Source organism: Pelodiscus sinensis, chromosome 3 (assembly GCF_049634645.1).
Source record: "Pelodiscus sinensis isolate JC-2024 chromosome 3, ASM4963464v1, whole genome shotgun sequence".
Classification (NCBI taxonomy): domain Eukaryota; kingdom Metazoa; phylum Chordata; order Testudines; family Trionychidae; genus Pelodiscus; species Pelodiscus sinensis.
The window spans coordinates 153,917,943-153,932,524 of NC_134713.1; the positions used below are offsets into that span (position 1 = coordinate 153,917,943).

Consider the following 14,582-nt stretch of genomic DNA (forward strand, 5'->3'; position numbering starts at 1 on the left):
ACCCGGGGACTGCCTGTATCTAATTTGCATCCCTTTTACGAAAAAGGGATGCAATCTAGACGTAGCCTATGGGAGCATCTACACAGCACCCTAAACTCGAAATAAGATACACAATTTGCGCTATGCAAATTGTGTATCTTATTTCCATCGAATTTTGAAATAGTGTATTTCAAAATTTGGTGCATCTACATGGTGCAAATTTTGAAATAACATGCTATTTTGAAACATTCCTTGACTCTCATGGAACGAGGGTTACAAATGCCAAAATAGGTCTTGAAATAGTGCACATGCTATCTCAAAATAGCAGGCACGTTCAAAAGATGTGGAGTAGCTATTTCAGAATACTTCTGGTATCCCGAAATAGCCCTGCTCTGTAGACATACCCTAAGAGATGTGAGTCCATTTTACATGGTCAGTTCTTCCTTAAATTAGAGGCATGCTTCTTCCCAGGTAGTAACTGGCTTTCTGCAGCCTCAAATCCAGGCCAATGCCTTAATGCACAATCTGTCCTTAAAGCGGGTTGAGACATGAAGCCAGTTTTGAACATTTCAACCCTTTTACTTTATAAATTATATGCTGCTTTACTTAGCATGAAAGCAGTTCCATCATCTGAAATGACTGCTTCTGACAGGACAAAAACAACCACTCTGCTCCCAGGACTAGGACTGCCAATTTGGGCTGGACATATTCCTGAAGGTGTCATCACATGACACAATCTTTCATTAAAGCAGCATCTTTAATTCCTGGAGACTCCAGGACACTCCTGAAGGGTTGGCAACCCTTCCCACTACTCGCCAGCCAATTGAAAGCACTGGTACCATTAGTTCCCGGGAGCTGTCACCTTAGGGCTGACTAACCACCAAGAGGCCCTGGCAGCAAATATACAGAGTAGGAACTAACATTTAGATTGATATTGATTCTATCAGCAGTTCTTACTGGTTACTAAACAAGTCTTAGCTGAAGGTTAACAGTCTGGGCTCAGTGTGAAGAATTACTGTAGAATGAATGCCTGACACGGAAAGGTCTGATTCATTCTTTCTGGAAGAATGCACACACTTGAATTTCATATTTTAAGAGCATTCTAATTTTCCCAACTGTGATGAGGGGCAATGCATTTGAAGAGGGTTGTTGATTGCTTCTCCAATTTCTGCTTTCCAACAGCAAACAATTTAAGGATGATATTTTATTGATAATAAATATGATGCATTAGTTGGTTTGCTAAAGTTACTGATGTTTATAAACTTCTACATTTTCTTGTTTTAGGGGGAATGGCTAGTCAAGAAGACCAGTGAGTTCTTTCCTTCCTCCCAATGGTAGTTTTCCTGAGATGTGTATGTGGTAGAGAGGGTTAATTTTTTTCCCTTTCACATACTGTTCTTAAAGGCATTTTCTTCCATGAGTTTTTCCTAATGCAGATTGGGCCAAACCTTGCTTTTAGACACTCTTTCTTCTCACCATTGTGGATACATATAAGTTGCTTGTAAGATTTTCTCCCTCTGTCTAGTAGTCCCATACTGAAAATAAGCTAAATTCACATTTATGGTGGGGAGTTAGCTTCTGTGTCCTGTACAAATGGGTAACTATGGTCTGACAAAGAGGGGTCTATATTGGAAACCTTGCATGTCAGTACCTATGTAGAACCAACCTATAGGCTACGTCTACACTGGCCCCTTTTCCGGAAGGGGCATGTAAATTTCACCAGTCGTCGTAGGGAAATCCGCGGGGGATTTAAATATCCCCCGCGGCATTTAAATAAAAATGTCCGCCGCTTTTTTCCGGCTTTTAAAAAAGCCGGAAAAGAGCGTCTACACTGGCCCCGATCCTCCGGAAAAAGTGCCCTTTTCCGGAGGGTCTTATTCCTACTTCAAAGGAATAAGACCCTCCGGAAAAGGGCACTTTTTCCGGAGGATCGGGGCCAGTGTAGACGCTCTTTTCCGGCTTTTTTATAAGCCGGAAAAAAGCGGCGGACATTTTTATTTAAATGCCGCGGGGGATATTTAAATCCCCCGCGGATTTCCCTACGACGACTGGTGAAATTTACATGCCCCTTCCGGAAAAGGGGCCAGTGTAGACGTAGCCATATAGTATGCATATGCTTCATGCAGTTTAACATTTAAAAAAAAGCCAAGTCAGCATTCCTCATTCAAGATTACCAATAATAGTGAAATCAAGTAAAAGCCAAAAGCAGAAGACATGCCTTTAAAGAAAAAGAAAAGAAGAAAGCTGGCTGGCCTCTATTAAGTGCCTAAACCAGTGTGAGGTTAATATATCAATAATACAACTGAGAAGATAAGCCCAACTTTAAGAATGGCATGGGTTCATGTGTTTGCCTCAACTTCAGGAGGAAATTTACAGAGTTAAGATGAGAACTGCTTCCATACTGCACAACCTCCACACTGATTCTATGGAGTAAAAGCAGGTGTATATTTGGGTTTCAAGTAGGAGGAAAAGCTCAGTGATAACTGGGGGTATGTCTACACTACCCCGCTAGTTTGAACTAGCGGGGTAATGTATGCATACCGCACTTGCTAATGAAGCCCGGGATTTGAATTTCCCGGGCTTCATTAGCATAAGCGGGGAGCCGCCATTTTTAAATCCCCGCTGCTTCGAACCCCGTGTAGCGCGGCTACACGGGGCTCGAACTAGGTAGTTCGGACTAGGGTCCTATTCCGAACTACCGGTACTCCTCGTGAAACGAGGTGTACCGGTAGTTCGGAATAGGCACCCTAGTCCGAACTACCTAGTTCGAGCCCCGTGTAGCCGCGCTACACGGGGTTCGAAGCAGCGGGGATTTAAAAATGGCGGCTCCCCGCTTATGCTAATGAAGCCCGGGAAATTCAAATCCCGGGCTTCATTAGCAAGTGCGGTATGCATACATTACCCTCCTAGTTCGAACTAGGAGGGTAGTGTAGACATACCCTTGTTCTGTAGCAGGAATAATTCTCCTACCTCATGAAGCAATGGAATGACAGCATGTACAGGCATCCTAGCTACTGTGTTTTTTATTAAACCATCCTTCTTTGTTTGATTTACAGTCTATGCTGGGACTCAGCTGAGTCACATAGAAGAGTTCCTGGTTCTACCACAGACAAGCCATCTTTCCAAATGCATGGGTCCTACACATACAGTGCACTGGATTTCCCTATAACAGTTTTGGGGAAACCAAACACAACCATTTACGCTTTAATGAATTCACACAGAAAAATGACAGAAGACAAAAGCAGCCCATCACCTGTGGGCAAACACTTTTCACAAAGCAATCACTCCATAACTGACCCCTCAGTCCTCATCCTCAAAGGAAAGTTGCACCATACTTTCAAAAGATGAGCATGGGAGTTTAAATTTATCACTGAAAATACTGGACTGAATAGAGACACTGGATTTATGGGTTATTACAACAATTGACAACTCAGTATTCTCCTCCATTACTCCTGTTGATTTTTCTCCTTTCATCTCTGTCACTGGAGAGGTATTAATGGGCCATTTCATCTTTAATAGCCCCTTGAAATACGTATTCACTATTTACTCTAAAGTTTAAACAATGGCTTCCACCTTGTGTTTAGCTGTTACACTCTGAGTACTTCCCCAGAGTGGAAGAAGAGCCATGTGTAAGTTCAAAAGCTTCTCTCTCACTGGCAGAAGTCCGTCCAATAAAAGATATGATCTCATCCACCTTGTGTGACTTTGATCTGTTCATAAATTCCTTATGTCTACACTGTAGCAGGGAGCAGTTTGGAGCTAGCATAAGCATGCTGGGAATAGCAGTATGGGTGTTGCAGCCCTGGAGGTAACTCAAGGTAGCCATCTGAGCCCAAGCCCACCCAATCTTCTGAATCTGAGCTCAAGAGTGTCTAGACAGATCCTGGGTACCTTCAGTGTAGACAGACCCCATGTGCTGCAGTTCTGCATCTGTAAAACTGGTATCACACTTCCCTGAATCTCTACTTCACAATGGTATCGTGAAGACAAATTTATTGTGTCTGAGGGTCATTGAAATAGCCAGAGAGACTGATTTAAACAACTTCTGCTGTTTCAGCTTGATATGATACTCGCCAACTTCATGTCCAACACTGTTATGTATTGTTTGTTGTGTGCTGCTAGGCAGCTGCTTCATTTCTCCCCAGACGTGGTTGCACGGAGGTGATGGAAGAACTGATTCCCACTGGTATATAATTATAAAGTTCTTTGGGGTCATTCTAAGAGTAAGATTCTAAATAAATTAGAAATACATTGAACTGCGACATTCTGAATGTGAACACCCCAAAGAGCCAGGAGGTTTGCACCCAGGCCTTTGCCCTGTCTATAAACATGTGATACTATTATTTTTCCCACTTATTTATCTGAAATGTAAGCTGAAATTTGTTATGTCATAGATTAGCCACAACATAACCTTCAATGATTTAAACAGAACCAGATGGCAATTTATTGTGGCATCTCCATAACACTTATGTAAGAGCAGAACATTTTGTTTTTGAATTCAGTCTTTCAATTCCATGGGCTTTTTCTTTTCTTTTTCCTTTCCTTTCCTTTCCTTTCCTTTCCTTTCCTTTTTTTTTTTTTTTAAAGTTTGAACCAAGGACAGGACAAGTACTAAGCATGCAAAGGAGAAACTGCTGCAAGAAAGCAATGACTTGATTCATTACAACTGGAAATTTCATTTACATAAAATGAGAACTAATTAAATTGGCTCTGAACTGTGCACCCTATCAGTTTAATTGAATCTAAGCCACATGTCTATGGCTGTTCTATGAGGGATGGTTTCTAGGGAGCTTTTTTTTTAATTTTATTTTAATTTTTGCTCTACAGTGAATGGTTGACCAGAATGTCATAACTGGAGTACAGAAATGAATTTTGAAATAATCTCTTGGCATGTACCATAATACAAAATAGAAAATATTGACACATCTGTAAGACTGTGGAGAGCTTAATTAAAGTCAATGTGGAGTTAATAATTGCTGAAGAAAGCACTTAAAATTAGCAAAAGCATTTTTGATGGATTTGTCGATGTTAAGACCGGAAGGGACTACTGCAGCCTGACTTCCTGCGTAACACACATCATAGAATCCATCCAGTAACTTACTTCTCTACTAATTAAATAGGCATTATTGAGTGCAACAACTTGTGATGGAACTGAAGTATGCCTTTTAAGAAGACAGCTAGTCTTGGTTTGAGGACCCCAACTGAAGGAGAATTAAGCGTGTCCCATAACAAGCAAATTCAATGTTCTCACTGTTAAAAGTTTAATCGTATTTCCAATTATACTTTTCTAACTTCAACTTCCAGCCACTGGTTCTTGTTGTGTCTTTGCCTTCTAGGCAAAAGAGCCCTTGGATATCAATCAGTTATTTTTTTCCTATATAAGTACATACAATTAACATATTGCCTCTTACCTATAGCTTATCATACATCCTGGTTTTCCCAGTCATGATCTCTTTTCTGGTCCTCCCGTTTCTGTTCTGGTGGATTTTGAAATGTGAACAAATGTCTCTGAGTGCCACTCTTACTTCTATGCTGCTGTTGGTGGCTGGTTGCCTTCAGAGCAGAACAACCTGAACAAGAAGAACCTAGGGAGAAGAAATCTGATAATTTATTTTTGCCCTGTGTTTCCTATCTTTTAGTCAGTTACAGATCCATGACAGGACCTTCCCTCTTATCTTGTGACCCCCTACTTTGCTTACAAGCCTTTGGTGAAGGACCTTGTCTAAGACTTTCTGATAATCCAAGTACATTATATTCACGGGGCCCCCTTGTCGACATGTTTGTTGACCCCCTTCAAGGAATTCTAGTATATTGGTGAATCATGATTTCCCTTTACAAAACTCGTGTTGATTCTTCTCCAAAATATTGTGTTCATCTATGTGTCTTAGAAGTCTGTTATTTACTATAATTGCAACCAGTTTGCCTGGTATTTAAGCTAGACTTACCTGCCTATAATTACCAAGACTGCCTCAGTAGCCTTTTAAAAGTCAGTGTTATATTATGTATCCTTCTCTCACCTAGTACAGAGATTAATTTAAGTGGTGTGTTATATACCATAGTTAGTAATTCTGAAATTTCATATTTTGGGGTAATATATAATTTATTTGCTAAGCCTGCTCATAGAAATAATAATGGAAGTTGCTGAACCTGTAATGAGAAGTAGGAGAACTTGAGTTAGTAGACTTTGTTATAATAACAAGGCCTGAGGACATAAGGCCAGATATTAGTTTATGTGCTCTCATTCTATACAAGTAAGCAGGTGACCACAAAGGTATATGTATACTACATTGCAAGTTGCACAAGTTAGAAGTAGCCAGGGGATGGAAGGCTGCAATATGGTAATGAAGCAGTATCTGGGCAGTTGGATCACAATGATGTATAAGAAAGATAAATGATTGAGGCATATTATTAATATTAATGACCAAAAGATCAATTGCAATAGCTCAAGTACCACAATGGATAGCTACTAATCTTGTTATGGTCATGGCAGATAATCAAATATGATTGTGTATCCAAACAGTTACATAAAGAAGGGATATAAAAGGTGCAGCCTAGTTCCCTAATTTTAAGGTCCATCAGGTCCCTGAGGTGATGTAAATTACATCTGGACCAATTCTTTGCTATACACCACTTACTTATGCTTTCATTTTTGTTTCTAAGTCTGCAAGTATGAACAATGCAGGGAACCAATTCACTGTACTTATCTTACCATCATGAATGTTGATTTTTCTAATATTCTTAATTATAGACAATTTATCTTAATTAACTCTCAGTAAGTGCCAGAAAAATAACTTATCTGTGACGAGTGCATGTCGCACCCCCATAAATAATTTTATAATTCTAATCATCAACTGAAAGGCTACAACTCCCACAAGCTCCATAGGTTTGAAAAGCTCCTTCTCCTGTCTTCATTAGACATGCTTGAACTATTCATTTGCTTCTCATAAGTATTCCCCAAATGGCCTTGTTTAACATTCTTCAGCTTCTGAGTTGTATGTAAACTATTTGCAGCAAGATTCATGGTGTCTGATTAAGGAGAATAATGAATAACAAATAACAAGTGCATTGGTTTGAGACTGATAACCGTTTGCCCTAAATATTCTGAAGCATTTGGGTCTCATGCATATTTTAATGAACACACAGTGATCTCTGAATCTGTGCAAGTAAAAAACACTATGACATCATAATAGCACTAATTCAAATGAATCTGCTGTGCAAAACTATAACAAATCAGTTTCCTTTGACTGAGCCCCAGTTTCTATGCTCTGTTAGCTGGAGACAGGTGTTTTGGTGGGGAGAACAGGAAATGTATCCAGAATTGTGTGTGTGTGTGTGTGTGTTAGGGGAACAGTGGTTTGAAGTTTCCTGTTTCACAGTAGGATAGTAATAACCAGTGATGTGCTCAGCAAGCAGAATGAGAGGTGTCCTGATTTCCAAGAAGCTCAATTCATCCTTACAAAGCACGTGATAAGCACAAAACAGTGCTACTCCACACCATGCAACAATAGCACATGATCTAGTGAGGCAATGCTGAACATTTGCCTTGATCCTATAGGAAGGTTTGAATGACTTCCCTTACAGGTGGAGAAAGTCATTGAGATTGGTAGAGTTCCTCATTCCGATGCCTTCCAGCAGGCTCAAAGTAGCTGGTATTCTACACCAGTTTTAGGATCCCTATTAAAGAGCACACATGGCAGGCTTTCCCCTCAGCATTGCTCAGGTGGTGTTGACTCTTCTCTATGGTAAAAATGGGTGGAAAATCTGAATTTCATGGTTTTTACCATCCATCTGTCCAAGTATTTTTACGGTACCTATCACCACAGTATCAAATACACAAATGACATCATCCTCAAAACCCCATTGTGAGGTAGGAATGTGTTGTTATTTCTACTTTATAATTAGGGAACTTAAGTGCAAAAAGTCTGAGCGGGTTGTTAAAGGTCACACAAGAGCCCTGGTAGAACTGGGAACCAGAATACAGATTTTTTTGTGTCTCCCGCTAATGCCTTAATAGAACACACATCCTGGAAATCCCTAATGACCATGACAATATATTACTTTATTTATAGATGATGGAATTTTCCAAAACACCTAGGAGACTAAAGAGCTCAAGTTTCATTGAAAATCAGTGGGTCTTTTGGTCTGAGTCATCTAGGGGACGTCTATACTGCAATGTAAGTCCAGGATGTCAACTCAGACTGGAGTCTAATCCCCCTTCCAGCTACACACAAAGGCTGCGTCTAGATTGGCATGATTTTCTGGAAATGCTTTTAACAGAAAAGTTTTCCATTAAAAGCATTTTCGGAACAGAGCGTCTAGATTGGCACGGACGCTTTTCTGCAAAAGCACTTTTTGCGGAAAAGCGTCCATGGCCAATCTAGACGTGCTTTTCCGCAAAAAAGCCCTGATCGCCATTTTCACAATCGGAGCTTTTTTGCGGAAAACAAATCTCAACTGTCTGCACTGGCCCTTTTGCGCAAAAGCTTAGCGCAAAAGGGACTTTTGCCTGAACGGGAGCAGAATAATATTTCCGCAAGAAGCACTGATTTCTTACAGTAGGAAGTCAGTGCTTTTGCGGAAATTCAAGCGGCCAGTGTAAACAGCTGGCAAGTTTTTCCAGAAAAGCGGCTGCTTTTCCGGAAAAACTGGCCAGTCTAGACATAGCCACCAGGCATGTTCTACACTAGGAAATTATTTCAAAAGACCTAAATTTGAAATAACTCCAAAATAACAAAATCAAAATAGTGTGGCCACACTACAGGGGAGCCTCGAAATTAGCCTCAACTTACAGCCCCAGGAAGCACTGGGGAGCAATTACTTTGTATTACTCTGGGGAGGAGTTCTTCTGAAATAGTAGCAGTGATGCAGCCATATTACCATTATTTCAAAATAACTATGTCAAAATAAGCGTTATTCCTGGAGGAAATTTCATTATTTTGAAATAATGGGCTTGGTAGTATGGACGCTCTGAAATTGATCTAACCCAGGGCTTGGCACCAGGGTTCCAGGACTATACAGGATCCTAGCCTGAGACAAGCCAGGACAAAGGGTTCAAACCCTATTGCTTTTCAGTGTAGACACAGCCCTACTGGACTTGTGCTCTGAGAGTCTGGAAATGTATTTCATAATTCCACAGCACAACTATTTTTTGTCTTCTGGACAGTCAAGTTTAGTGGATAATTGAGTTTTCTCACACTGCACCACCAACAAATGGGGAGAGGGGCTACCCATGGGAAGATGCTAGGAAGTCTGGGATATGGGTGGCTAGACTCAGGTCCAAATAAAACAGTGTAGATGCTGAAACTTCAGACCGGGATGCAGGGTTCAACAATTCCTAAACTGGGGATACACACACATGTAGATGCTTAAGCTCTAGGTTAACAAACCCAGGGAGTGCTAACTTGAGTTCTACTAACCGTGGACTTATATTGCAGGGTAGGCATACCCATAATTACTTATAAAAATCCAAACCCACAGTGATTGATATAATCAACCTGTTGAATAAACATTGACAGCCCCTCAACAACAACTTTTGACACAGGCAGCTGAGTATGAGTGTCTTGCCCAAGACTATGCAGAAAATGAATGTCAGAGTGGGTCTAGAATTCAAGAGCTTCAGCCACCTGGCCATGTGATTGAATGTTTAGGAATTGTCAAATAATCCTGCTTCAACATTTTTAAAACCAAATGTTTAGGGAGAGTTGATTTGAACCAACTTTTTGTTTATAAATTGTATTTGTCTTATACAAAGAAAGATACATTTTTTAAAAAAGATCAAAACAAAACAGTTCAACATGCTACCAAATCTAGGAAAAGGAAAATTGATTATGGGGTGGGGACAAAAAGACATGAAGGAAGAAATTGTCTAGGCTGGAGATTAGTAAGGGAATAATGAACTGGTTCACTGTGGTCAAAGGCAGTACTAGTACCCAAAAGCTATTCCCATCTGACAACTGTCAGATGCATATGTGAAATCAGTTGGTGGTTCCATCCAGACAGATGTTCGAATTACAACAGTCATGTTCAGAAATGTGGCTTTCTTTTGGCACTCTCAGCGGAGAGATGAAAGATTAAAGACCAGGAGTGTTGAGCTAGTTTCTGATATCATAAAGGCAGTTCCTCCAGAATAGCTTTGAGTGTGGGGAAGTAAACACTGAGGGTATGTCTACACTACAGCGCTAATTCGAACTAACTTAATTAGTTAATTCAAACTAAGCTAATTCGAACTAACGCATCCAGACTAAAAAACTAGTTCGAATTAGCGTCCCAGTCCATTACAAGGAGGGCTCCATCTTCAAACCACTGACACCATTCACAGGCATCGGCCTTCAGAAGAGAGAGTGGCCATTTAAGCAGCCAGAGATGATGAAGAATGTAACAGAGTAAAAGCCACACTCTGCTCTCCTACAGTAGGCATACTCTGCACACTTATTTCAAAATAAACTATTGTGGAAGAAATATTCCAAGATAGCTTATTTCGAAATAGCACATCTACACTACAGGGAAGCCTCAAAGTTAGTCTGAAGCAGGCTCCCCTACTTTGGATGCACTGCCTTGATTTAGAGCCCCAGGAAGCACTAAAGAGTAATTGCTCTGAATGGCCCTGGGGAGGAGCTATTTTGAAATAGCAGCAGTGGAGCGTCCACACTACCGCTATTTTGAAATACCGATTTTGAAAGAGGAATTATTCCTTGTGGGATGAGGTTTTCAGAAGTCGGAACAAGCCATCCATTATTTCGAAGTTATTTCGAAATAACGGAATTGCTGTGTAGACGCTCCCATTGATCCAAGTCCCAGAATGTCATTAAAAGATGCTAGCTTCTCTCACATTTACCAGATCTGTACAAGTTAGGTCTTTGAAAGTTAGGTCTTTCTTTGGCTGTCTTGTTTATAAACTGAACACCCAGCTATCCATTCATCCATTCAGGATTTTATAGCAATGCTCATTATCACACAACATTAATTCAGACTCCTTGTGCATATGCATTATGATAAAGACTTTTAATTACATTTTCACATCAATTTTCCCACTGCACTGCTGCTTCATTCTGTGCAGGATACAGATGGTATATAGGATCTGAGGCACAGTGCCAAAAAATTGAACACCAAAGACAAATTAATGAACGGTAAACAGCTGCCTTGTTCACTAAGCATTGCCCTCCTAAACATGGGCTCTGGAAAACTTAGCCCACAAATTTGTGATTAAAGATTCTATCACAGTGTAAAAACATGTGATTCCAGAGTCAAGTTTGTACAATCCCCATTTACAGGATCATTTCTTGACTTAAATGATTCAGTTTGGAATCTGAATGGTTTTTTTGCATGGAAATTCCTATTTTTAACAAAGATAAATGAAGGGCCAAATAAATTCCATATGTTATAGTGTTTGCTGGACATCAGAAAAATGGTCTATATTGTGCACTACAAATTATATGCGGTCAGTAAGGAAAAAAATATCACTTCACTTCATATATACGTTTCCATTTTGTATGGACAGAGAGATGTCTTCTTCAGAGTCCAGCTTCTTTCTGCATGCACCATCACAGGCCACGTTACACAGAACCCTAAATCTTAAGAATGTTTTTTCACTTAGTTCTCTTGTGGATGATTATGGAGATCTGCTGTAACACTATAAGATCATCTCCACAGTGCATGTGTCCACTCTATTTATATATACATATATGCAAATGGTCAATTGTATGTTGATGGAGCATTGTGATCGAACAAAAACCTGCTTGCATACATGGAGTAAGCCTTCTTAGAAGCCTTGTAAGGCAGCCAAATTAATGCCACTGTTTTCATACCAAAAAAGAACACATATGGTCTAAAAGCCATGGATCAGATCTTTAGTTGGAGTAAAGAGGCATCATTTAATTGGGCTATGTTGATTTAATGTCAGCTGAAAAATGTGGCCCTAAGTTCCTGTTACAATTCAAATATTTAAAACCAACTACAGGGTATTGTAAGGTAACTTTGCAAACTTTTCTAATGAGGGAAATAAGTTAATATTTTTCATCCTCTAAAGCTAATCCATCATTGCTCAACTTTCTGCCTCCCAACCACCAAAATTTACTCCTATGCCAGCAACAAATGTACTAAAATTCCAACTAAAAGTGCCAAATGTTGGTAAACTAACAGCCATCTGAAAATGACCCTTGTGAATGAAATGCCTTGAGCATCATACCGGTTTGCTTCACTCTTTGTTTTGTCTATAATTTTGATCATATCTAATTAATGAACAGAAAATTAGATTTGTTTATAATAGTAGTCTACCTTCTCTGGCTTTATCTCCAGGATGATTGCTTCTGCTCTTATGTCATGATGGATTTAGTGTTGAAAGGAGAGATCTAAGAGGCAAAAGATTTAGATCAGTATAATTCATCACATGACATGTCTTTGTAAACAAACACAATCCCCAGACAGTGGCATCTCACCTGAGAACTTGGCCCAGCTTTCTCTTTGTCTTCATAACTGAACTAGCTCTTGGGCAGGAAAACAAAGAAGGAAACTGGAGGCAGGGGCACAGAATACCACCATACAAATATCAATGCACTTTCCACATCTTATTTCAGTTGGCATTGCTTCTGGCTTAAGTGTCCTGAAACACTGGGTTCTGGCTATGGTATTTTTCATTGCCCACAAAAGTTTTATTATTGTGATCAAGATATTTTTATCTTTATAGGCCAGATGAATATTTTAGACTTCCAACAGCAGGTGATGATTGCACAACTGTACCATCCGCCACTCAAGTGGAAAGTCTAGTTCCAGAGAACAGATAACATGACAGTGGGCTCGAGACTGGTTGAAAGTTTATACCTTTGGCATGAATTTCCTAGATGATTTCTTACATGTAAATCTTAGATGATTTCCATTTTCATGATAACCATGTGAAAAGGGTTGCTCAGGGTCATATTCATAAATGATCTAGCAAAGGCAAGTATGAAAAATAAACTTTTTTTTCTTTGTCTTGCAAGCACTGAACACTTTGGGACGCATTCTCAGTTATGGTACGGCTCCTTTACATGCTAAAAAGCCTTCTGCATCACTCATAATTGGAATTATGCACTTGGTACAGTGGTATAGCTTCAATGTATTTTTCAAGTAGAAAATAGAAGCAACTATAGTGAAGTGGCTCTCGAAGAGGTTTTATTTGCTTAGTTGTGTTGCCTTATCCTTAATACTGGTTAAGAGAAAACATTTTTCTTTAAATACAGAGACAGACAAATAGAGACTGGAAATAATGTGCCCCTTATTAACAGTGAGGGTAATTTAGCACTGGAGCATGGGGCAGAGTCTCTATCAGGACTTATCTGCCCTCCTGGAGACCCTCACTCTCCCCACCCCAAAGACTATCCATTTAGACAAGATGAGTAATAAGACAGGGCCAGGAGGAAATACCAATGCTGACTTTGCTTGGGACCAGAGTAGGGTGAGACTGGGACAGAGGAGGAGTTCCCCAGGATAAACCAGAATGCAGGCCAGGACCTTCCTCTAAGTGCTGCAACCAAGTGCTTGGATTTTGAATTCCCTCATCCTCTCTCAAGAGGCAAACAGCCAAAACCTGAACTGCTAGTCTGCTACTCGATTGATTCCAAATTGATGCCAAACTTACAACACGTGCTGCCCAGCCCTCAAATAGGTGGCTAGACTTTGCAGAGAAAGATGGGAAATTGGTGCAGCGCCTTGAAGCAAGCACTTCAGAGGATCTGTAGCAGGCAGGATTAATGTGCCAATCCCTGGCAATTTTTAAATCAAGAATACATGGGGGGAAGGGGGGTTCCTAAAAGCCATCCTATAAGTCAAGGAAGTTCGAATTGATGGGATTCCTATGATCTCTGTTTTACAGGAGGCCAGAATAGATGATCACAGTGGTTCCTTTTGGCCTTATAACCCATTAAAACAACTAACGTAGATTTCTCTGTCCCTGCACAGCTTTCCCATTGCACCTCCATCTCAGGAGGACATTTTTGTGAAAGAAGTACCACCATTGTTGAAATACTGGTAAGCCCCTCACTGAAAACTACTTGCAGTATAATCCAGAGCAGAGTTGGGGAGGAGCAGTTTTCACACTGTGAGAGTACATCTAGACTGCACCCTAAAATCAAAATAAGATACGCAATTTGCACTATGCAAATTGCGTTTCTTATTTAGATTTTATTCTAAAATAGGCTATTTTGAAATTTGGCACATCAACATGGTGCCAAATTTAGAAATAAAGCACTATTTTGAGACATCCCTTATTCCTTGTGAACAAGGTTTACCGGGATGCTGAAATATCGTGACTGCTATTTCAAAAATTATTTCAAAATAGCGGACGCATTCCTTGGACGCGGGGTAGCTATTTTGGGATACCAGAGGTATCCCGAAATAGCCTTGCAGTCTAGATAAACCCTGAATGTTTTTTAACTTTCCATTCTGTTTCAAGACTGATTTTTCCCCCCATTGGCAAATGAAACATATTGCTTTGATAATTCCGAGGGTTTTTTTTATTTCAACCTTTTAAAATATTTTGAATTTTTAAACTTTCTAAGAATACAATCCCTTCCAAATGGAAAAAACAAACTCTTTTCATCTGGCAAGAACTGTATAAAAATGAGACATTT

General features: G+C 39.9%; 1 long non-coding RNA gene across 2 annotated transcripts in view; it reads right to left on the reverse strand.

Moving 5' to 3' along the window:
• Nucleotides 1-14,582, reverse strand: part of LOC142828028 (uncharacterized) — a 65,706-nt gene that overhangs the window by 35,376 nt on the left and 15,748 nt on the right. The window contains exons 3-4 of one of the 2 annotated variants that reach the window (XR_012902942.1): nt 12,253-12,326; nt 5,391-5,564 (exon numbers count right to left, since the gene is read on the reverse strand). This is a non-coding gene — a long non-coding RNA (uncharacterized LOC142828028). Of the gene's footprint in view, nt 1-5,390; nt 5,565-12,252; nt 12,904-14,582 lie in introns of both variants that reach the window. The other variant, XR_012902941.1, reaches the window with a different exon arrangement.